This window comes from Caloenas nicobarica, chromosome 2, assembly GCF_036013445.1.
Source record: "Caloenas nicobarica isolate bCalNic1 chromosome 2, bCalNic1.hap1, whole genome shotgun sequence".
Classification (NCBI taxonomy): Eukaryota; Metazoa; Chordata; class Aves; order Columbiformes; family Columbidae; genus Caloenas; species Caloenas nicobarica.
Window position 1 is genome coordinate 146,315,573 of NC_088246.1, and position 23,458 is coordinate 146,339,030.

Below are 23,458 nucleotides of genomic sequence, written 5' to 3' on the forward strand. Positions count from 1 at the left end.
CTCCAAGAAGCAGTGGAAGGGCCAAATCTTAACATGACAGATATTTCCTTTGCAAAGAGAAAGTGGACTTCCCATCCTTTCTGAAAAACCCTTAATCAGGCTGCATACTCTCTTGAAACAAAAATCAGATGAGGTTTCTATCCATATGCATAATCGCTAATTAGGAAGAATAATTTATAGAAATAAAGTCTGACTATGGTTCTTAAGCAGATAATCTCTTGTATCAGTACATTTCCCAGATTAATTACCAGATTTGTGAGGGAGTTGTTCTCTATCTACATGCAAATTTAACTCATGAAAACTTCATGGAGATGAGAAGATGTGGAAAAGCAAAGACTTCCCGTCCTCCTACAGACTCAAAGGGGGATGACACTAACAGTGAGAGTCCAAGAAATTTGTATTAGTTTTTAAACTGTTTAACTTCAGGAGAAATAAAAGTTTCTTTTCTTTTTTTTTTCAGAACAAAAGTTTTGAGTGAGTGAGAAAAGTATTTTCAGTAGTTGCTTATGTATCAAAAGGGACCTTTTTTATAGAATAATGAGTAATAGATTGTGATTTGTTTAGCACGTATAGTACTGCTATAGTAATGTTGTTATATATTTGCAAGACGAATTTCCTTTTATCAACTGTTATAGCTGAATTCCCTTGGTTATGTTTCAACCATTCTTCTCCTCTGTTCCTGTCTTGTATATTGTTCCTTTGTTGCATATAGTATTTCCAGTTTTATTCAAGGTTCTGCAATTATCAATAGTTGATATTAGAAACAAATTAATATCACAATGACAACATTTATTTTTTAGAAGAACTAAAGGTATTAGAAAGAACTATTAAGAAAATTGTTGGGGTTTTTTTGCTGTTTGGCCAGCAAATATGACCTGAAGAAACAGAACCGATGGATTTCTGCAAACAATGATTTTGTGGTTTAGAATATGATAGACTTCAAAATGAGGGAAGGCTTTCAGGTCGCCAACTGCTTTGAGTTATTCAATTGACCCACCTCATCCATTAAAATCTCTTCTTTGAATTTAAAGGACTGGAAATTGGATTTAACTTACTGTGGACAGCCACTTCTCATTAGAAAACAAATGGTCTTGAAGCAAAACCTTACCTTGGTAATATGGCACTCCAAGACCCGAATCAGGACTGCATGGCTCATCTCTGCTCAGGAGGGATTCAGAATAGTCTCTTTGATTTTCCTCTCGATACAGCAGTGAAGTGGGGACCAGAGTCCGCAGTGACCAGAGAGTTCAGCCCCACAACCTAGCACATGCACACCATGGTCTCGTTCTGATGGTTTGTTCTCATGTGTTAATTAAGAGATGGCAGCACGGAGTGTATATTGCTCTGAAGAAAGCTCTAATGGTCCTACTATCAGGAGCTGGGGGTTTGATGGAATATTTCCTGACCCTGAAAAAGTTAACTTTTTCTTTCCATCTTTCTTTTTAATTTTTTGGGGCAGTTTTTCTCCCCAGGTGTCTGAAGAAAAAGTGATGATTACAATATGAGAAATTGCAAGACGTTTTCCATATCTAGGGACAGTGGTGACATCCCCATAAATCATGGATAACCCTAACAAAGTCTTAAAGAGGGTTTGTTGTCATACTTAGATTGGGCTGTTCCCATCATATTTATCTTTCACTCCACAGCTTATAGGAACCAAATTTCTATCATTGGCAATTATTAATCATCCATTTACCCTGCTGAGACATCTAATAAAGCATCAAGTACAGAGCTTGAACACAAGAGAGAAGGAGAGAAAATCTAATCCAAATTTTCAAAAGCAAAGGGAAGAAAAATTGCATGTAACATCTGTGCACCACATGTTCACAAATTACAGTGGGCTTGTGAACATTTCTTCTCTCATCTGTATGTCACACAGATTTTAATAGTTCATAATTTCATGAGAAACAACATTATTATGCACCATGCTCGAGAGGAGGTGCGATCAGCTCTCCAGCAGCACTGCTGCAAGCCGCTCGCCGCCGAGGTCAGGATGGTGGCCATTTAGGATCTGCTGGTGTCTTTGCGTGCAAAGCTCCTTCCTCAGGGTGAGACTGAGGGAAGCGCTGCTGAGCTGCACCTTGGGAGGCTGCGGTAACCTTTGGCTCTCCGTGGAAATGAATGTCTTGTGCTTACACCACCAAAAAATATTGTTGAATGTGAGGGCTCACTGAGAAATACAGTGTCTCATAGAGAGCACAGCCTTTCCATCAGCAGTGCATAATAGAACGCGGGTTTTTAGCTTGGATGAAAAAAAAGAAAAAATTAAGTGTTACGCAGTTAGCACATTTTACAAAATTTTTACCCGCCACAAAATTGTAGATGTTAATCTAAATATGTGTACTTCCATCTACTGAACTGAGACAAGCCAATGGCGTAGAAAGGAATACACAAATAACCAGGTTTGCTTTTGCCTTTTATTTCTGGTGAAATATATCCATCTCTGCATAAAATCTATGTGCATCATTAAATCCCAGATCTTGGGCTGACCCTGCATGCCCATAGGGAAAATCCAGGTGTTGTGCCCTGTAAACGTGTATTCCAAGATGTGGAGGAAAGCGATGATGTAGATGCAGAGTAAGGAGAAGAGTAGTGAGAGAGAGAGACAAGTCTGATGAGAAGAAATTGTACTTTTATATTATCTCTCATTCTTAAAATATCCCTCTTCCCCTACAAAATGATGTCATCCTAAATAAGAGATGTAGCTTATAAACATAGAAGGATTTTCCCCCCATAGATGTGGTTAATAGTACAAAAATTTTAAAAAGAAAAAGAAAAAAGTAGCCATGGATTCCAATATATAAGAAGCAAAATCTTCAGGAAAAACACGTGCAGTAAATAAATTGGAGACTACGAGCATTCCAGTAGTGTGCTAAGCACACTGGCAACATTTAGACTCCTTACAGCCTAAAAGATTAAAACTTAACCTTAGTAGTAATACACAACCTTAGAATCTTGTTCAAGAAAAATATGTCTTGGAAACAGTTTCCTGCATGAGAAATTTCCAGCGTTTCTTTTTCTGCAGGTGATAGTTCTGATTTAGGGAATGGTATAAAAGATGCAAAGGCCTGCAAACCCAATTTGAAGTGTTTCAGATTGTAATCCCAAAGAAGAGCACACAGACCCTGCCTTCCTCTTCTTAAGCCTTCACTTAAGAAAGTGCTTAAGCACAAGCTTATAGACCGATTTAAGTAGAGGTGCTGTCAAATTTGGTAGGAAATTCTGTTACTGTTATCAAATCCTAGGAAGGGATTGATTTCTAAGTAATTTGAATTTCTCTTCTGGACTCTTGAGACAGCTACTGAATTTTACAAAAGGCCATTAAATGTGGTGCCGAGCAGGCAGTGTCCCCTGACAGGAGAGGTGACTTCCCCCGGCTGACTTCTCCAAAGGAGCTCTGCATCTGCAGGCAATTTAACTGGGTTCTGCGTGTGACAAGGTACCGAAACACACAAAACCCCTGGGTCTGCGCGGGGGCCAGCAGCTGATGGGCTAACTCCCCCGAGCCATGTACCAATAAGAGACAGACGTCGGAACCGACTTGTTGGAAATTGCCTTTGCCTGCAGCCGTGCGGGGCGATAATTGCAGTTACTCCAAGGACGCCTGCGTAATTCATTTTTGCATAGGAATTAAGAAAGGCTGTGAAGGCAGAATGGCTTAGCAGCCCACATTTCAGGTTTAAAAATCGTTATAACTATCAGAACAAACAAGAAATTCACCTTTTATTTTTCAAAGATAGAAAAGACTGTGGCCATGATTCCATAACAAGGCACGTGGGGCTGCAGCATTTGTGTTTTCGTAGCAGGAGCAGTTTTCCTGGCTGTCGCTCCCCCCACACTGCTCATGGGTGCACTGGGATGCTGTTGTCTTGCAGACCTGCTGTCTCCTCATCCTCTGAAGGCTCAATTCTGCTAGAGGTCCTGTGAGTCTTCAAAAGCAAACCGATTTCTTTATCCTGGGAAAAAGGAGAGTAGAAATCAGCTCTGCAGTGAGCATGAAGAACTTCTGACTCTTACCTAATACAATCTAATCTAAAGCTTATTGAGTTTAGGAGAATCCTATGGGGTTCCTTTTGGCTTTACTTCAGGCCAATGGCTTGGGAAGTGAAGTTATGTTTCATCCATGAGCACTTCATGTCCTTTCAGTTTTCACTCATTTTCGTTGAATGCTTTGCTTATCAAAACGGGGTGATATGTTGATAAAACAGTAAACCACTTATCTTCATTGAAATGATTTTTTTTAAAGGTAAGGTATTTTTGGAAATTTGCTTTAAATTAGCATTATCACTAAGTAGAAACATTTCCCACGGAAAAGAATTGGCTGAAAACTTTGCAAGATTTTAATTAAAATTGAATCTTGGCGTGAACAGACAACTAGAAAATACAATCTGCAAAATCCAGTTTAATTCTTTTTGCTGTTTAATCCCAGAGGATGCTTCAAGTTGTTCAAAGAGGAGATGAACATACTTTTCTTCATGAGGAGACTGCTTGCTGGGCAACGTCAGTGACCACAGACAGCAGTTGCAAAGGAGGCTCAGAGAATATGGAAGCTCCTGGTACAGGTGAATTCTTTCCTCAGGGAGGGAAAGCAGGGCAGATAGGAGCAGAGCTATAGGATAGGAACTGCAGGCTCAGGGAACTGATTTCAAATAGGAAACAGAAGTTCATTGATACAAGCGCACTGGAGATAAAACAGGGTGGGAAAACACTTGTGTTCTTGGATGTAGTTTTGTTCCTGCTTTAACTCCAAAATTTGCTTTTTGCAGCCTGTGATGGACCATGGCCCAGAGAATTCCTTCTGCTGCTGGACAACCCAGCCCTCTCCTCAGCATCGCCAGAGAGACGTGGCCAGAACAGATCTACCATTGCGGAGACAATGGGTATGGGGAAACCAGCAGCAGCTGAGCTGCGGTTCTGATTTTGTTGGTGGGGAACTGCGACAATGCATCGTGCGTGGATAATAAGGCTTAAGGTACTTTCCTTGGAAAATTCTGAGCAAAGGCTGTGTGAAGCATGAACTCACTGTAACCGCATGAGCTGCCTGTCAAATGGAGTTCCTGATGTCATTTAAATATTGCCTGCGTTGTAACTCCAGAGAAATTCATAGCTACTGCTGCTCATGTCTCACAAGGTGGCTTTTGCTCAAAAGCTTTGTGAAGTGCCTTGTGGGCTGCGGCTGCATAATCCAGCCAGGAGAACATGCCGTCTCCTGGGTTGTGCTGTGCTGGGAAGACTGTGCGGGAAATTAAAAGATTACAGATGTCATCGCAAGTGGCCAGATCAAAAAAAAACGGTGAAAGAAGCGTCTGGTGCACTCCTTTAAAAGAATAAAATGTTTCTCTGCTACCAGGGAAATGAAAATGAGGATCAGATTAATACCTGAACGCTCGCATCCTAAGATGAAGTGTACAAAGAAATCAGTGTTTCATTGCACCTCTGTAAAATGAGAAAGAGAGATGATCGGTTGGCACTGGGGTCTTGGTCCCTCAGTGGGGTGGAAACCAAAGATCCATCGAATGAAAGTTAGACCTTTAATTTTCCAGCAGTGGAAACCAGCATTTTAACATCTCAGTGGAATTTTGAGTTTGTCATTGTATAGGTGAAAGCAGTTTCCCAGAAGATATATAATGAAAATTATCCATGTTTCTGTGTCTCTCACGAACCTCAGAAATTCCAATTTGTAAGGTTTAGGAAAAAAGTTGTGTTAAGTTGAGATATTTCCCCCAGTTTTATCATAAAATATTTTTTATTTTTATGTATTTTATCATTTTATACTATATTATAGAAAATAAAAGTGAATAATACCAATTTACAGGAATTCATACTTCCAGATAAATAATAAAAGAGAACTGGATGTTTGTATCTCCTAATTCTGGGATTAATAGTCAAGCTTATTTCCTGATAATTCCCTATGGCAGTGAGTAGAAATTCTTCACAAAATATTTTTAATGAAAATTCTGGTTTGCATTATATTGAAATATTTTCCTTTTAGATTTTTGATGAAAAGTATATTGAAGATATTGTAAAATGTAATGTATTTTTTAAAAATAAGTGTTGTATTTTATTATTTTAACTTCCATATTTTTATAACTTTTGCTTTATTCAGGTATAGTAATGGTAAAATACATTATGTGTATGCAATGCAGATGTGTCCAGTTGTTTCATTATCAAACACAAGGTCTTTTGGCTTAAGAAAGAAGTAAAAGATGTTTCAGTGAAAATTATGCATGAGCTTCATGATGATCTCTTTAAGGATTCTGAAAATGTAAAGTAACTCTTCTGCTATTAGCAAGGCATAATGAATACTGTAAAATAAAATACCAAATATAACATTACAGAATACTATCTTGAAACCCTGCAAACGACAACTTTCTAGCACAAAAGCAATTGAATTTGCAATACTGGTTTTGTGGGTTTTTTGTCCAATCGAGTTTTTCCCAGATATGCCAGATACAATGAAACAGTGTTTAATAGACAAGTTTATTTCTGAAATTCTAAAGAGAAATTGAAAAAATCCCGTTTTCCTCAATCTTTTTAGGTGGTTTGAAAGATGTTAATTTATCTCTACCTCTTGTGAATTAACTGCTTGACCTTCCCATCAAAGCAACTGCAGCGTTACCAAAACTGCCCGCGCTGCAGGTTGACGGAGGATCTGGGTTTCTGAAGAGCCGCGACGCAGGGCTGGGGTGGCGGAGCTCAGCACACAGCAGTAGGAGGAACGCGGTTTCCTAGAACACAAAACTTTTACCTGGGAAAAGTAAAACACCTGAAGAATCACAGAATCACAGAAAAGGATACACAAATTTTGAAGGCATTTCATCCAGGACCTGACTTAACTGTTTGCCCTGCATTTTTTTGTTTACTTTTTTTAAGACCTTCCATTGATTTTAGCGAGATGAAGTTTATAGCATACGAACACATCACAGAATCACAGAATGATTGGGGTTGGAAGGGACCTCTGGAGATCATCTAGTCCAACCCACCTGCTAAAGAAGTATCACCCAGAGTAGATCGCACAGGAATGTGTCCCGGTAGGTCTTTAATGTCTCCAGAGAAGGAGACTCCACAACCTCTCTGGGCAGCCTGTTCCAGTGCTCTGGCACCCTCAAAGTAAAGAAGTTTTTCCTCATATTCAGATGGAACCTCTACCCATATCTACCCATAGATTGCAGCAGTGTCCCAGTGAACATAATTATATGTTTTTAAGAGCTGTATGTAATTGGGGGTGTATGAAGAGGGCAAAAGAGGAATGACAGAGGTGCCTGGAATCTTGAATCTTGCAGTTTAGCAGACGCATGTTAAATACAGCAATGAAGAAAATCAAAGTGGTTCATACATTGTTTGCGTGCGCGTTACTTCTGAACATTTCTGTGGGCGCTTGCCACGTGGTGCTGTGGGAGCAGGGCTGTGGGAGATGGGCTGTAGCAGCAGACGGGAGGCAAAGATGGGTTTGAGCTGGGACTCAGCTGGTGGTTCCTCCCGGGCATGGTTGGTGCTTCCCCTCCCAGGGGCGCGGGGCCTGATGCTCACCAAAGAAGAGGAGTTTCTTCATCCGTGTGGTCTGTGCAGGCACGCACTGAAGGTGGGAGGAGGGTTGTGCTGAGATGAGACGCACATATATGCAAATAATTTGTATTCTTGTAGCTGACTCCTTCCTGCAAAACGACAGTGGTGAATGGTGATAACTGAAAAAGACAAAAAATAGAAACCAGCCTAATGGAATCAGTGAAGGCAATAGATATGCTTAGTTTTGTACAAGAATGGTTATTATCAAGTTACTGTCACAGGATAGTTTTGCCTTGTGAAAATGCTTTTCATAATAGCTCTCTTTTTGTCTGGTTATCTTTTGTATCAAGAAGATACTAAAGATTAAAATGCACAGATTATTAAATTTGTGGAATTGCGAACAGGGATATAAATGTAGGTAAAATGACTAAAAAGTCAAGAAGGAGAGCGAGCAAAGACGTGCTTGTGAGCCTTCGCCTTGAAGGCATGGGCATGCATGTCAGAGGAGCGAAGGGCATCGCATGGAGAAGGCAGAGATGGCAAGAGGGTCCCTTAAGCCTCTGGATGTTCTGCACACGAATCCCTGAAAAGGCCAGGATTTCTGCAGGAGAATACTTTCTTCCATTACTTTTTGCAAAGAGTAAAGGAGTTAAAGAATGTGCAAATGCTTGGTGGAAAACATGTGGCTGTGGTGCCATGTAAAGAAAGCAAGCTGTAAATCTGTTATGACTTTCTCCTTATTTTTTAGGTTCGTCCTGAGGGTTAGTTAGCTAGTGAACAGAAAATAGGAGTAATAGAAAGAAAAGCAGGAAGAAGCCACACCTAATGTCGCAGAGTAAGACTTTTTTTTCATTGATATTAAAAGTTTGATCCTCAAATCTTTGTTCCAGACTTTGACTCTATGGCAAATAACTATATCAAGGGAGGAAAGATATATGTGACTATAATGCACAGGCAAAACTGTGAATATCTGATGCATGAAAAGGGTTCTGGATTTTGAGGTGTACTAAATCAGTTGAGTTTTATTGCAATATGGGTTTTGATTCATTTGTTCAGGAAGACAGCATATATTAAATATGAAGACCATATATATAGGAAAATAATGATTTTTATTAGTTAAGAAAGCAATAAAAATATGTATTGTCCTAGTATTGCTTTAATCTGCTTATCCATGACTAGTGTAATACCTCTTCTTTCTTTAACCAAATGAAAGTCTCAGTAAATTCATTCTTTAATGAATGAAAGTCCCAGTAAATGAATGAGGTCCTTCTGCCCAGTTTATAAAGGTTAAGTTATCCAACAAAGACTAAAAATAATGATAGTTGACTCAAGTGGACAACGAAATTCTACATTTCAAGTATTAAATTACTACTCTCATTCATGTAAATTGTTCCACAAATTGACTTTTTACTCTTAAGACAAAAATTAACTCAAAACAAATTTATAGCACTTGCTCTGTAGAAAAATTGCAGTCAGAGAAAGAGCTGAGTTTATTGAATAAATAATTTAGCCATACCCTTTAGTATATAATACATTAATGCAAGATATCTTTGTATTGATCTGCTGCCAAACAATCATGATGACGTACTTATTTTTCTGTAAAGGGTAAAATTTTAAAATACCAGCTGACAGTTTTTTTCTTTATTGCAGGGTTGGATTGAACTGCGCTCTATTGCTATGTGCAGACATTAAATATTCAGTTTAAGTACACTGAAAAGAGCTGAATGAGCTTTCCAGGTTTCAAGCTTTCAAAAATTCCCATCTCTCATTAAGAATACGCCAAAGCACTCCTTTAATGAATAGCCCTGAGTGATTTTTTTTTTTGGTCACATCTAGATTTTCATAGAAAAATGAACTACTAGAAACTTTCTACAAACTTTCCAGTAATTTATATTTTTTACATTTAACGTCGAATGTAAATTTGATGTTGAACAGCAGTTCTGTCCCATACTGCCTGCATGCTTTTTTGGTTGCATCTTTCTTCCTATTGTTGCAGTACAGCTTCTGGACACCAAATTGTGGCTCTGACAGGTGCCATGTAACCTGTTTAGGAGAGGTGCACTGGTTCTTGTGGTTTTGCAAGTTCCTCAAAAGGACATTCGAAGAGGCTTTCCATCACCAACACGAACGGAGACAAGCTACCCAAGGTCCTTCTCATGGCTAAAGAAATGATCTGGAGATGTTCCCATGCAGGAATTCGTAGGCGGGGGCACAGATCTGAGAGTTTTGTGGGAAGATGTTGCCAGCCCAGCTCCTGAGCTTGGGTCCACTGCAAGTGTCAGGTGAGGTGTGGACTCTTGTTCCCAGCGGTGCCGTGTGGTGGCACATGCGTGTCCATCAGAGCGTGCCGGGACTGCGGGAGGAAACACCTGCTCAACCCTTTGGGCTGTGTTTCGTGCCAAGCCACAGGGAGCTGTCAGTGTCTTTGCAATGTGCTTGGTTGGTGCTGCGCATTCACAATTATTGCTCCTGCCTGTGCTGGGTTTGATTTGTGGGGGGATAGAAAGAAAGTACCTTGGGAAGGATCGTACGAGGAGAAGACGCATAAACCTTTCTTCGTGAACTCAACTTTGTTATTTTCATGAATATGGAACACATTTGTTCTGGCATCCCATTTGATTTGTTTACTGCTTTTGTGTCCCACATTTGCGGAGGCTTTCCAAACGCAGATAGGTCTCTCATCTGGCCTGGCTCTCTCTTCTGCACAGAAACCCCAGTATAAGTGGGTGGAGTACACATGCAGGGCGTTTGGGTGGGCCGTCAAGGGGAACATGGTGAACTTTTGGAATAACCTGGGCTGTACTTTCAGCCTTGCCCACGGTTCAAGTGTAGAAATTATGGGATTTGTTTGGGAAATGATGTTAGGCAACATCAGCTATCAGCCCTTACCTTGGTTGCACGCAGCTTACTCTGTACATCATCTGCCCGTGGATGTGGAATGTTACAGAACTGTTACAAATTATTCTGTCTGCGTGCTTTGGAAAGTATGCAGTATGGCTCGTTTTCAAGCATCACTTTTGTTATAAAGATCAGTGGCTCCTACAGTGACCTGAAACTAGTCAGGTAGGGTTTAAAGTAGCACAGAATTTCACAGATGGCTGATACGTCATTGTGGTATGTGTAAATAGCTCTGTGTTTCAAAAAAATATTTCCCCCTTGCATTCTAGATAAGGCTACTTTTCATTCATTTCATTCATTTTTTCTGCCTATTCTCTGAGGCTCCGTGTATAGACCCTGTCATGCTGTAGTCTTTCAGAAATGCGTTCACTTCACTTAAACACCTCTGTAATAGCCCAGAAGAAGACACTTTCCCCAGAAGCACTTGCCTAGCATGCATCATTCTTGGCAGTATCTGCAAATAAACTTCTTGTAATTGATTTAATAATTTTCAAATAAAAAAATTATGATAGCTGCGGACAGCTATAAATAACAGAAATGAAACACATTATTTGCACTGTGCCTTCACATGCACTTGTTTAGCTCTTTTTGCTGTTAAGTTAAAACATCTGTTTCTATGGAAGTGGAGCATTCCATGCAACAAACACAGCACTGGAAGTGACCCACATATTAAATGACAACATTTGACAAATTCTAGCAGTTGATTACTGGGGAGGAGTAGACTGTGGTTATAATCAGAGTAAACCAAAAAAATGTGTACCTTTATAAACCTAGAGTTTAAATGAAACATCTGTACTAAATCATGTTTGTAGCACAGCACCATAGCCAACTACCAGACCATATGATAATGGGGTGTTTTTAACAATCCCTGTTTCCATCGCCAACCTCCAAATCAGATCCAGACCGTGCCCACTGGTATGAATTCTGCTGGGAACCAGTTGGGATAGTGTCAGGCTACAGTGGATGCTGTCAGTTTAGATACCCATAAATGTTAATGATTCCACTACTTCATGGAAATTGTATACACAGGTAGAAACTCAGGTGAATATTAGGGTGCTTTTAGGCTACAGTCTTTTCCAGTCATATTTTAACCAAAGCTTACACCCTGGAAAAGATGGATATGTTGCTGTGACTGTGGAACCTTATTCTTAAGGAAATGTGAGTGTACAGCAAGAAAGTGGGTATTAGAATTGCAGCAGCAGGTCAGTTGGTGATAAACCGAGAGTGCTCAGGCTGGCACCAAACCCAGGGCTGGCAACTCACTTAAATATAATTCTTTGGGTCTGTGAAACTGGTACACAGAAGTCAAGTGAGTACAATTTTCTTTGAGTCCTTCCTGTTGCTGTTAAGTGGATAGGAAGTAAAGAAAACTAGTTTATTCCATCTCTTGAGGCAGATTCTTAAACTGATATTCATTAGTAGCATGCGAACATAGAACTTTTCTTATTACTGCGGAATATTTCCTGAATTAATTAAAAACAAAACAAAACAAAACACCACACAAACAAATGCCCAAACTTTGCATTAACTTTACATAGTCACTACAATCTTTTAAAAACAGAAAAAAAGGCAAACCCATCCTGCAACTAAAATGTTAGTTTTAGATGGCATATAATAAAAACGTTGCCATTGTATTAGGAAAAAGTGTTCAGAATTTCTTGACCAACATGAGTGATACTCAATAAAAATTGAAATATTAAACCAGTGAAATATTTCTTGAGTGACCCTCAAGAAATAGTAGTTAATTGGCACATGGAAAATTCTCACTCTGAACAAGTAGATGAGTACTGTTTGGCAGGAATAAAAGGACAGGCTACATTAACAGGGAACAAATAGTAAGTGGTGGTGTCTACACTTACATTTATTGGTTAGCAGGACTTACATAAAATACTATAATAATCAAATTACCTTATTACTTAGAGCTAACCTGTTGGAGCATTATGTCAATGAGGAGTTAATGGGATTCTTATTTATGAACAAAGGACAAGTTTTCCACGTAACATGCAAGTTGTACAATGAGGAAGTAGAGAAAAATCTATGCAATATTAATTTAAAATGTAATTTTTATGGATTTTGGTGATCCAATACTTTGTTTTAAACATTCCATTTAAGTTTACATATAGCGTATAAGAAGCTTAAATAATTAGACCACCAACATAATAGAAATTGGGACTTTTAGGTTACTGAATTCAAGAATAACAACACGAAAGTGGACAACCAGTGCAACCAATGGGCTTAAATATACAAGGAAATCTGAAATTAAAAGCTGAATTACTTTGAGATAAACACAAAAGGTGTGTGTGCTGGGGCAATGTTAAAGCTCAAAAGATTTAGAAATACAAGATCATATTTGGTCTTTTATTAAAAGTTTTCATAGATTTATAAGTGTTATTGTCATGAGGGACTATTAGATCATCCAGTCTGACTTGATCTTTTATAAAAGTAATGTCTAGACGATCTTGTGAGAGGGCTCCTCCTCAATTTATTTGATACTGTATAACTAATAACATATAGTGCTATTACACAAAATGAAACACTTCGTCATATAAATCTTTAATGAAATAATTCTCACAATATCTTTCTCGAATACCCATTGTTATTACGGTGTTTATTTCAAAATCCAATGCAAAACCTAATTCATATTACTTACCTGAATTTCAGTTCAAGTTATTTGCTTCTGGTGTCATAGCATCTGACAAAACCACTTGATCAGGACCATCTAAATTTTCCTTATTCTTTGGCCTCTTTCACTGTCAGGCCATCAGTATATATTTCAGTATATTACTTTCTGAGTCATTTAAAATGGCACAGATGAACTGTTGTATAAAGCTGAAAAACTATCTCTGAACCTGCCAACATCAGTGTCTGGTTTCTTAAGACTAACCTTTTGGTTTGGAAGATTTTTACAATTGTTGTATGTCTGACTAATGAAATTTGTCAGCTTAATCTGCCTCGTCAAACACACTTCTAACTAAAATTCTGCTTAGATTTAGGAAGAGTGTTAGTAATTGATGAAATAATTCCAGATTCTATATAGAGGCAGTTTCAGAGGGTTTTTTTACACCACAATGTGAAGGCTGCTAGTTACACACTATGCCTCATCGCTCACGAACAGAAGAGCTTTATATACACAATAGCTATGGGTATTTTAGACAAGTTATCAGTCCAGATAAATTTTGGGGCACCTTTCTTAAAATATGTTAGGCAAGTAGAGTTATTCTTCTCTCAACAAATGCAGCTACATCTTACATCTTTCATCATGATTTTTAGAATTGTCTCATATTAAACTCACTCCAGCTGAAAAATTTTGAATTTTGTAAAGTCAGTAAGAATGACCACTGCCATTTTGTAACTCTATTATATTTTTTCCTCTCATATCATGTACAATTATTTAATTCTATTTTGCCATTTTTATGTCATGTGGGATCTTGCCTGTATGGCAAGATAGTTGAAAGTCTGGCACACATTCTTGACAGCTGTTTTGAAGTGAAGGCTGCGATGCGTGCTACATCTGGAGGTGCTGAGGTCTGAGTGAAGACAGTGGAAAAGTCCAATTTCTCTTTAGAGATGACTGGGATAGATTTACAATATCTAAGCTCTCATTCAGGAAGGGGACTCCATAAGGATCGACTCAGGCAGATGCTGCTGCAAAATCAAAGCCAAAGACTCTATGGCACATTTTGTGATACTACAAAATCAGTTTAATAAAAACAAGTTAAATACTCAGTTAGAGGACTCATGAACATTGCCTATACCATCCTGAAATGGCAGCCAAAAGGGATACATTTTCTGTCTGATTTTATTTTAATTTTTAAAATGTTTTTGTTTACTTACTGTATATCAATGTAAAGCTGGATCTAGACTTCATACCAGACTTTACGGATGACTGGAGAATTGCTAAAATGGTAATACTATCAATCTCAAGAACGTCAAACCTAATTAAGATGCAGTGTGTCTTAAAGAAGTAGAGTGGACGGGAAGTGGGTTGGCAAGATATTTTTTAAAACTTGATCTGTTGACATGTTTGTTCTGTGAAAAGGACAATCCTTAAGTAACGATTTCATGTCCAGTCAAAAACTCTTAAGTAACACATTTGTGTCACATAAAAACAGTACACTCTTATAGTTACAAAAAAACTTCAAGTTTTAGTACCAACTAAAAATGCTATTGATTTGGGTTAATTTCAGAGCAAAATAGAAATTCACTTTATGAACTTGCATATTTAAGAAATAAAGCTGGCCAAGTTCTTCTACACACTGTAGCATTCAAAGAGTGATGCGTTTTTGGAACTGTAGGCATTCCTCCTGCAATACTTATTCCTCAGGGTAGTGCTTTCCAAATATTTCAGGTTTCTGTTTATCAATCCAGAATATTCCTCCTAAAATAAAAGTATACTGGGCATTTTATAATGCATAAGGAGGTGACAGGATTGCCTGGGAAGGTGACTGGTTTGGTTATTGGCATTCTCTTTACTTTTTTTTCTAAGTATTTTCATCCTGGCATTGCAGACATGATGCTTCCAATGAACTGAGCGTCAGCGTGAATACTGGATACATCTCTGAAGCAAAGGTGGGGGTCAGTGGGGAGCTGAGGATCTCTCATGTCCACTCTATATCCCTCTTCAAAGCTGTATTGTGCTGCATAACAGCAGCTCGGCCTCACTGTGCTGTATTATTTGGGGCTCAGATGGAGTGTTCCCCACATCTGCCCAGTTCCACAAATCTCCTTGGCAGCAGAGGAGCTAGCAAGGCATCGAGATGGCCCTTTCTTCTCCAGCATCAGTACATCAGTGTCCAGGATAGTGAAGCTTCACAGAGTCTGTAAGGAAGAACAGAACATGTGATAAAACCAATTGGGGATACACTTGGAATGCACTTGGATGCTTTGGTGATAGTTACTACAGAAAATCCGAACTCGTCTTCACTCTTGTGCTTGAAATGGTGATTCCTACTGAGTGCTTCATTCTGTGCCTCCAGCAGAGCATATTCTTGTTCAAGCATGCCATTGTATTCCTTCTTCACTTTCAATTTCAAGGCTGTATTTTTATTTGAAGCCAGTGCCATTGTTTCATGGAAATGCAGGAATCCTTGCCAAAATCAGCCAACTAAAAATAAGGTGATCATCAAAATAAACTTCCAGTCTGGTTATATTTCAAAAAATGCAGTAGAGCCTAGGACAGCCCGACACCACTACAACTCCTTGCTGAAGGCCCCGAATCACATAGAAGTACAAGATTTTGGGGGTGAAATTCTATCCAAATAATTCCAGTACACAGAAATGTGCAACCTCAACAGAAAGACTTTTTCCATCTGAAATAAAATATTTGTGTTGCTGTTGATGTACTTACTTTCAGTAACGATGCGCAGGAAGTCAAGGAAGGGAGCCAGGAGACCTGCGTGGTTAAACAGGGAACTGCTGGGCAAACTCAAGTGGAAGAGGAGAGTTTACAAATCATGGAAGGAGGGGCTGGCCACTTGGGAAGAATATAAGGCTGTTGTCAGAAGATGTAGGGAGGCAACTAGGAAAGCTAAGGCCTCCTTAGAGTTAAACCTGGCGAGAGGGGTCAAGGACAACAGGAAGAGCTTCTTCAAATACATGGCAGATAAAACTAACACCAGAGGCAATGTAGGCCCACTGATGAATGGGGTGGGTGCCCTGGTGACAGAAGATACAGAGAAGGCAGAGTTACTGAATGCCTTCTTTGTCTCTGTCTACTCTGCCAGAGGCTGTCCTGAGGAGCCCCGTACCCCTGAGGCCCCAGAGGAAGGCAGGGCAATGGAGGAGTTTGCCTCAGTTGATGAGGACTGGGTTAGGGACCAGTTAAGCAATCTGGACATCCATAAATCCATGGGTCCAGATGGGATGCACCCGCGGGTGCTGAGGGAGCTGGCTGAAGTCATTGCTGGACCGCTCTCCATCATCTTTGCCAAGTCTTGGGAAACGGGAGAGGTGCCTGAGGACTGGAGGAAAGCAAATGTCACTCCGGTCTTCAAAAAGGGCAAGAAGGAGGACCCGGGCAACTATAGATCGGTCAGCCTCACCTCCATCCCTGGGAAAGTGATGGAACACCTTATCCTTGGTGCCATCTTAAGACATATCAAGGATAAGAAGGTCATCAGGGACAGTCAACACGGCTTCACCAAGGGGAAGTCGTGTTTGACCAACCTCATAGCCTTTTATGAAGACGTAACAAGGTGGATTGACGATGGCAGAGCAGTGGATGTGGTCTACCTTGACTTCAGCAAAGCATTTGACACCGTCTCCCACAGCATCGTCACGGCAAAACTGAGGAAGTGTGGACTGGATGATCGGGTAGTGAGGTGGACTGCAAACTGGCTGAAGGAAAGAAGCCAGAGAGTCATAGTCAATGGGGCAGAGTCTGGTTGGAGGCCTGTATCTAGTGGAGTGCCTCAAGGGTCAGTTCTGGGACCAATACTGTTCAATATATTCATCAACGACTTGGATGAGGGAATTGAGTGTACTATCAGCAAGTTTGCTGATGACACCAAGCTGGGAGGAGTGGCTGACACACCAGAGGGCTGTGCTGCCATCCAGCGAGACCTGGACAGGCTGGAGAGTTGGGCGGGGAAAAATTTAATGAAATATAACAAGGGAAAATGTAGAGTCTTGCATCTGGGCAGGAACAACCCCAGGTTCCAGTATAGGTTGGGGAATGACCTATTAGAGAGCAGTGTAGGGGAAAGGGATCTGGGGGTCCTGGTGGACAGCAGGATGACCATGAGCCAGCACTGTGCCCTTGTGGCCAAGAAGGCCAATGGCATCCTGGGGTGTATTAGAAGGGGGGTGGTTAGTAGGTCGAGAGAGGTTCTCCTTCCCCTCTACTCTGCCCTGGTGAGACCTCATCTGGAATATTGTGTCCAGTTCTGGGCCCCTCAGTTCAAGAAGGACAGGGAACTGCTGGAGAGAGTCCAGCGCAGGGCCACAAAGATGATTAAGGGAGTGGAGCATCTCCCTTATGAGGAAAGGCTGAGGGAGCTGGGTCTCTTTAGTTTGGAGAAGAGGAGACTGAGGGGTGACCTCATCAGTGTTTATAAATATATAAAGGGTGGGTGTCATGAGGATGGAGCCAGGCTCTTCTCGGTGACAACCAACAGTAAGACAAGGGGTAATGGGTTCAAGCTGGAACACAAGAGGTTCCACTTAAATTTGAGAAGAAACTTCTTCTCAGTGAGGGTGACGGAACACTGGAACAGGCTGCCCAGGGAGGTTGTGGATTCTCCTTCTCTGGAGACATTCAAAACCCGTCTGGACACCTTCCTGTGTAACCTCATCTGGGTGTTCCTGCTCTGGCAGGGGGATTGGACTAGATGATCTTTCGAGGTCCCTTCCAATCCCTAACACTCTGTGATTCTGTGATTTCTCCAAGCAAGCTCCATCATCGCATGGTCTTAACTGAGTTCTGACACTCAGTCTAATCAATCTGTATTAAAGAAATAGCAAAAGAACTTGACTTTAGTTTGGGGAAAATTACATATTTAAGGGATTTGTGTATCAGCCACAGAGTGATTCTACATTAAGTGAAATCTGCTGTTAGGAAAAGAAAATTGACAAAATCTCAAAGCTACACAGTCAGTTCCATTCACTGCACATTTTAAGAAACCTTGTTGATCATAAATAGGTTATTGTTTGTTAAATGAGAGACCTACATATCCGTGAGTGATATTTTTAAGAAACTTTATTCTTATCCACATAAATATCAGGGAGAGTTCAAGTTACTATTTTACCTCTATGAAATGTTCATTTTCTGCTTTCCCCCATTCAGAATAGCTTTGAAAGTCTATGTAGTACTTCAGACTTCTAGAAGCTAGTGAGGTTTTACTTGTAGAATCAATGGCCAAATATTGGCTGGGTGGTTTGAAGTTTACTCAGCACGCAGATGTTCTATGGTTTCCAGAACTTCTGCAGTTGAATATGGATATTTCATTTTTTTTTTATTTTGCACACTAAATCATTATTACATATTACTGAGGGAGTAATGGAAAACTGTTAGCTTCAGCATGACATAATAACATAATGAAAGCCTGAAGTATAATTTTCTTGACATTTAAAATGTCTCTGTGTACATTTTTAATTATTTATACATTATGCACTCATAAATATATACACTCATTTGTGGCAAACAGACGATTTAAAAATCATTGGTTTTTCATCATGGATGTACACATGAACCTCCTGCATCCCCACAGAAAAGTAAGTCAGTCTTATGTCCTTTACTATTTACCATCAGTGGACTCTTTCAGTGGCTTTTTGTTTGTTTTTAAGCATTTCTTTACAGCAGTATTTTTCATACATCTTAGCTTTGTGTTCTTAAACTTATCGATCTACATGAAAATGAAAATGACTAAAGGCAGATTGCAAAGAAAAAGCTAAATTCTTGTGTTTGTATTATTTCTGAACTAAATTGCCAGTTATCTTTGGTTGCAAATGCACAATTCCAGGAGGCCTCGAGGGCCCCAGTGGTGGAACCCATCTGCTGCAGGGGCTTTAGGGACTCAGAGTAAAAGTTTCAAAAACATGCAAGGATACACGATACTGTTCATTTTTAACTTGCTGTTACTTCTCTTCCTATATATAAATAAAAATGCCAGAGAAAGAGCATTCTAGTCCTTTTTAGTTTTAATTACCTGGCAGCAAAATTTGCCAAATTGCAATGGAATCTTCTATAGTTAGTGCATCTGGCCAAGATATGTTTCAGTCACTATCTCGCCTATCCACCTGTCTAAAGTTAGACACTGGTGTTGGCCAAACTTCTAAAAAAACAGATTGACTGTAGTATTACCAAACCTAACTATGCCATCTGTCTTACCTCAGTATAATACAGAGAAACCTATGAAAGGATTCATAACAATCAGAAAACTGAACAGAAAAGCTGAGAAATTCCAGTGCCAAGATGTAGCTGTAGTTTTTCCTGTCGTCCCAGACTTAGTTGTCTAACTCGCTGCTCTGAGGAGAGTCACAGTCTAAACACACCTACTAAAGCAAACCTTGGGTTCTGACAAAGCACAGCAAAACAAGGCCATTTTTACACAAAATAGTTGGGCAGTTGGGCTACCTGTTGTGAAAGTGGGATGCCTAAGTGCAGGTCCAGCTCTATCTATTGATATCAAGTCTGTATCTCACATCTCAAAGGATTCCCTGGGTTAGACTGGAAAGGGCTAAGCATTTCTCTTCTCCTGGTTACAATGGACTATCATGCAGCAAATTGCAAAGTAAAGGCTCTGAGAATTTGGTAAGCAAGTGGTAAGCTGAAGGAGAAAGAGACAGCAGTTTTCTAAAAATTACACACTTCTGGGTCAGGGATGGGTTACTATCTTCTATACAAATTTATTGGGTTTGCCTTGAGACTTCATTTCTAGAGGTGGGAAAAACAAATCAGTTGTTTGTTTGTTTGTTTGTTTGTTTGTTTGTTTGTTTTTTCTTCAGTGTGGTTGTGCTCGTTTGCTTAGTCATGAAATCGAATTACTGGAGCACAACTGAAAAAAATTCCTTAGCTCTCGCCTGAAGTATTTTCAGCTCTCATGGTGCTGAAAAAATGTACCAAAATTAAGACCCGAGAAAAGTCTGCTGTTTTAAGCCTAATTTGAAAGGAAAATTTGTGTCTGAATTAACAGATGACCTCATGATTTCTCAAGCTCCTCATTAGATTCCCTTAACTACTGAAGGCAGTATCTTCTGAGTGCTGAGTACCCACCTATATTGAAGTTCTCAGATTTGAATGATCATCCTGAATCAGTTCAGGAACCCAGAGTAACTTCACTATGTCTGACACTCCGATTCCACAGTCTGACACCTCTGTTTAAAAAAAGAAAAACAAAAAGGAAACATATCCTTTCATTGACTCTATGTCAGTCTTTCAGTTGCTAATTTAGTCTTTCTGTCTAGGGATGACTTTTCTCTTGGTAAAACAACAGGACTAGGAGAAGAGCAGATCAGTGAAGACATCCAGATCACTTGCATTTACACGCGTACAACACAAACCAAAATCAGCTGTGAAGAATGGTCAGATCTGGAGCTAGAAGAGATAACACTGCTCACCTGGCTGTTATGCTCCAAACTTTGTAAAGAACATTATTTATGTTTTCACTCCCTTTTACTTGGTATCATCTACAACGGTAGCTCAACACCAACAATCCTTTGATTATTCATTGCAGCTTCCACTTCTGCCACTGAGTCATAGGTGTTAGACTTTATTAGGCTTGAGTACACATGATGCCTTGCTTGGCATGTCACATTTGTGTCATGAGAATTAATGAAAAATATTTTTAGATCATTTACTGATTCACTGATTTAACTCTCTCACTCATTTAAGCATCTCTCTTATTTCATGTTCTATATAATTTTTCCTGGTTACAAGGAATGAACCAGCTTTACAGAAATAACTCAAATCACTCTTTGGCTTTGATTTTACATGAGTATCTATATGAGTAGGTCATTATACAGTCCCTTTCCTGAATAAGGGACTAGATACTGTAAACCCTTCCCAGCAGTCCCAAAAGAGAAATTGTACTTTTCCACTGTGCTTTTCCACTCCAACCTCAGCAGATGCAGCACACTCATATTCGTAGTTTCTAAACAGCTGTCAACAGTGTGTGCCAGAATCTCAGTTGCCCTGGCGTTCAAATGGTATTTCACATGACATACAAGTGGCAACATCAAATTCAAGAAATAATGGCACATGCTACTACAGAAATAACTAATGGATTGATGGAACGGTAAACCAGATTGCAGGCGTCTTCAGTGACACTGTTTTCCATTTACCAACTCGACTAAAGTACTTATGTCTGGGATTATCTTTCCCACAAATGTATTTTTCCTCTCTTTTTATAGTTTTGGTATTGGTCTATACTACTTTTCTCTCAGTTCTGGTATCAGATTATGTTTATTCCTTCAATTCTTGTAGCAGAAATCATATCCAAGGTAGTAGTATTTCTTCAGTCATCTATTGAAATCAGCTTCTTCCTGCCTTCCCATAGACTTATCACATTGGTCAAAAATTTAACATTGAGATAAGCCAGCTTGTCTGTTATGCATGTGGAGGAAGATATTTACCATCAACCATGTGAAGTTCCAGAACAACCTCCCAGCAGAAGTGGAAGCAAACAACTGAATCATGTCTAATGTAGGTTTTCCTCCTGAACAGGAGTTACTTCCAACAAAAAGAGTCAGGAGTATTCTTTGAAGTGTGTTTGCCATGTTTCTGTGTTATTCCTACATGTATAGGAGCAGAATCTATCTTCATGGAAGAGTTTATTTCTGTTAAGCATCTGGGTATAGACTATCTCATCCAATGCAGAGCTGATTATACAATATAGAGCTGATGATACCAAACCAGGAGGAAGTGCCAACACACTAGAAGGCTGTGCTGCCCTTCAGCAAGATCTGGACAGGCTGGAGGACTGTGCAGGGAAGAACCTGATGAAATTCAACAAGGGCAAGAGTGGGGTCCTGCACCTGGGGAGGAATAACCCCAGGCACCAGTACAGGTTAGGGACAGACCTGCTGGAAAGCAGCACTGCAGAGAGGTACCTGGAAGTTCTGGTTGACAACAGGTTGACCATGAGCCAGCAATGTTCCCTTGTGGCCAAAAAGGCCGATGGTACCTGGGATGCATTAGGAAAAGTGTGATCAGCAGGTGGAGGGAGGTTCACCTCCCCCTCTACTCTGCCCTGGTGAGGCCACATCTGGAGAACCTTGTCCAGTTCTGGGCTCCCCAGTTTAAGAAGGACAAGAAATTACTGGAGGGAGTCCAGTGGAGAGCTACAAAGATGATCAGGGGCCTGGAGCATCTCTGTTGCAAGGAAAGACTGAGAGAGCTGGGCCTGTTCAGCCTGGAGAAGAGAAGTCTGAGAGAGGATCTCATCAATTTTTATAAATATCTCAAGGGTGGGTGTCAAGAGGACGGGACCAGACTCCTTTCAGTGGTGCCCAGTTATGAGGGGCAACGGGCACAGACTGAAGCGTAGGAAGTTCCATCTGAATATGAGGAGAAACTTCTTTACTTTGAGGGTGCCAGAGCCCTGGAACAGGCTGCCCAGAGAGGTTGTGGAGTCTCCTTCTCTGGAGACGTTCAAACCCGCCTGGACACATTCCTGTGCAATCTACTCTACATGAACCTGCTTTAGCAGGTGGGTTGGACTAGATGATCTCCAGAGGTCCCTTCCAACCCTAACCATTCCGTGATTCTGTGATTAGCCAAACTTACCAGCAAGAGTCTATATTGAAGATCTGCACTTATGCCATATCTATACAGATACTGTCGGATGGATCCTGGGACATCTTGCTGAATATTCTGCAAATCCTGCATTATGTAAATTGAAAATTGTTTGGTAGCCTCAGGTAATGAAAGCATGAACCAAAAATCTGCTGGTGGTCATGCTAGTGTTCAAAGTCCTCCAGAGAGCAGCCACTCATCTAACTCTCTTTGGTCCTCCTGCCTCATGTTTCTGATGTGTTGTGGGTAGTCTGCTTTCAGTCTGTTGTCCCTCTCCCCCTCATCATTCTTCAGTGTCAACCAGGAGCCAGCTGGCTTGTCCATCCTCCTTCAGTTCAAAGTTACTTTGGCGAGTACCAGAATAACATGGTACTCCCTCCAAGCAGACCCAGTCGTTCCCTTTCTCCAGTCAGGCTTAAGGGCCCTGCCAAAGAATTCAAATAACATCTTCTTTTACAACCACGGAAAGACGTAGAAAAAATTCTTCCCCTTCACATGCCAGAGTTGACACTTTTTATCTACAAAGCCTGTAAGACGTGGCACAGCCATCTCCCCTTTGCCTTTCTCCGTTGGCTCTTTGCTGTGTGCACATCATGCAGGGTGAAGTTTGTACAGATTTGTGCAATACCATCTTAATGTACTTTAGTTCAGCTGAATGCTCTACGAGGCAAAGACTGGGGCTGTATTTGAAAAAAAAAAAGTATTTTAGGAAGACAAATGTCTAAGATAGTTGTGCTGCAGCTGATGCACATTCGATGTGGCTTGTGAGAACTGACAGGGGGCCACTCTCAGTCAAGACCTGTGGGCCAGAAAACTCCTCAT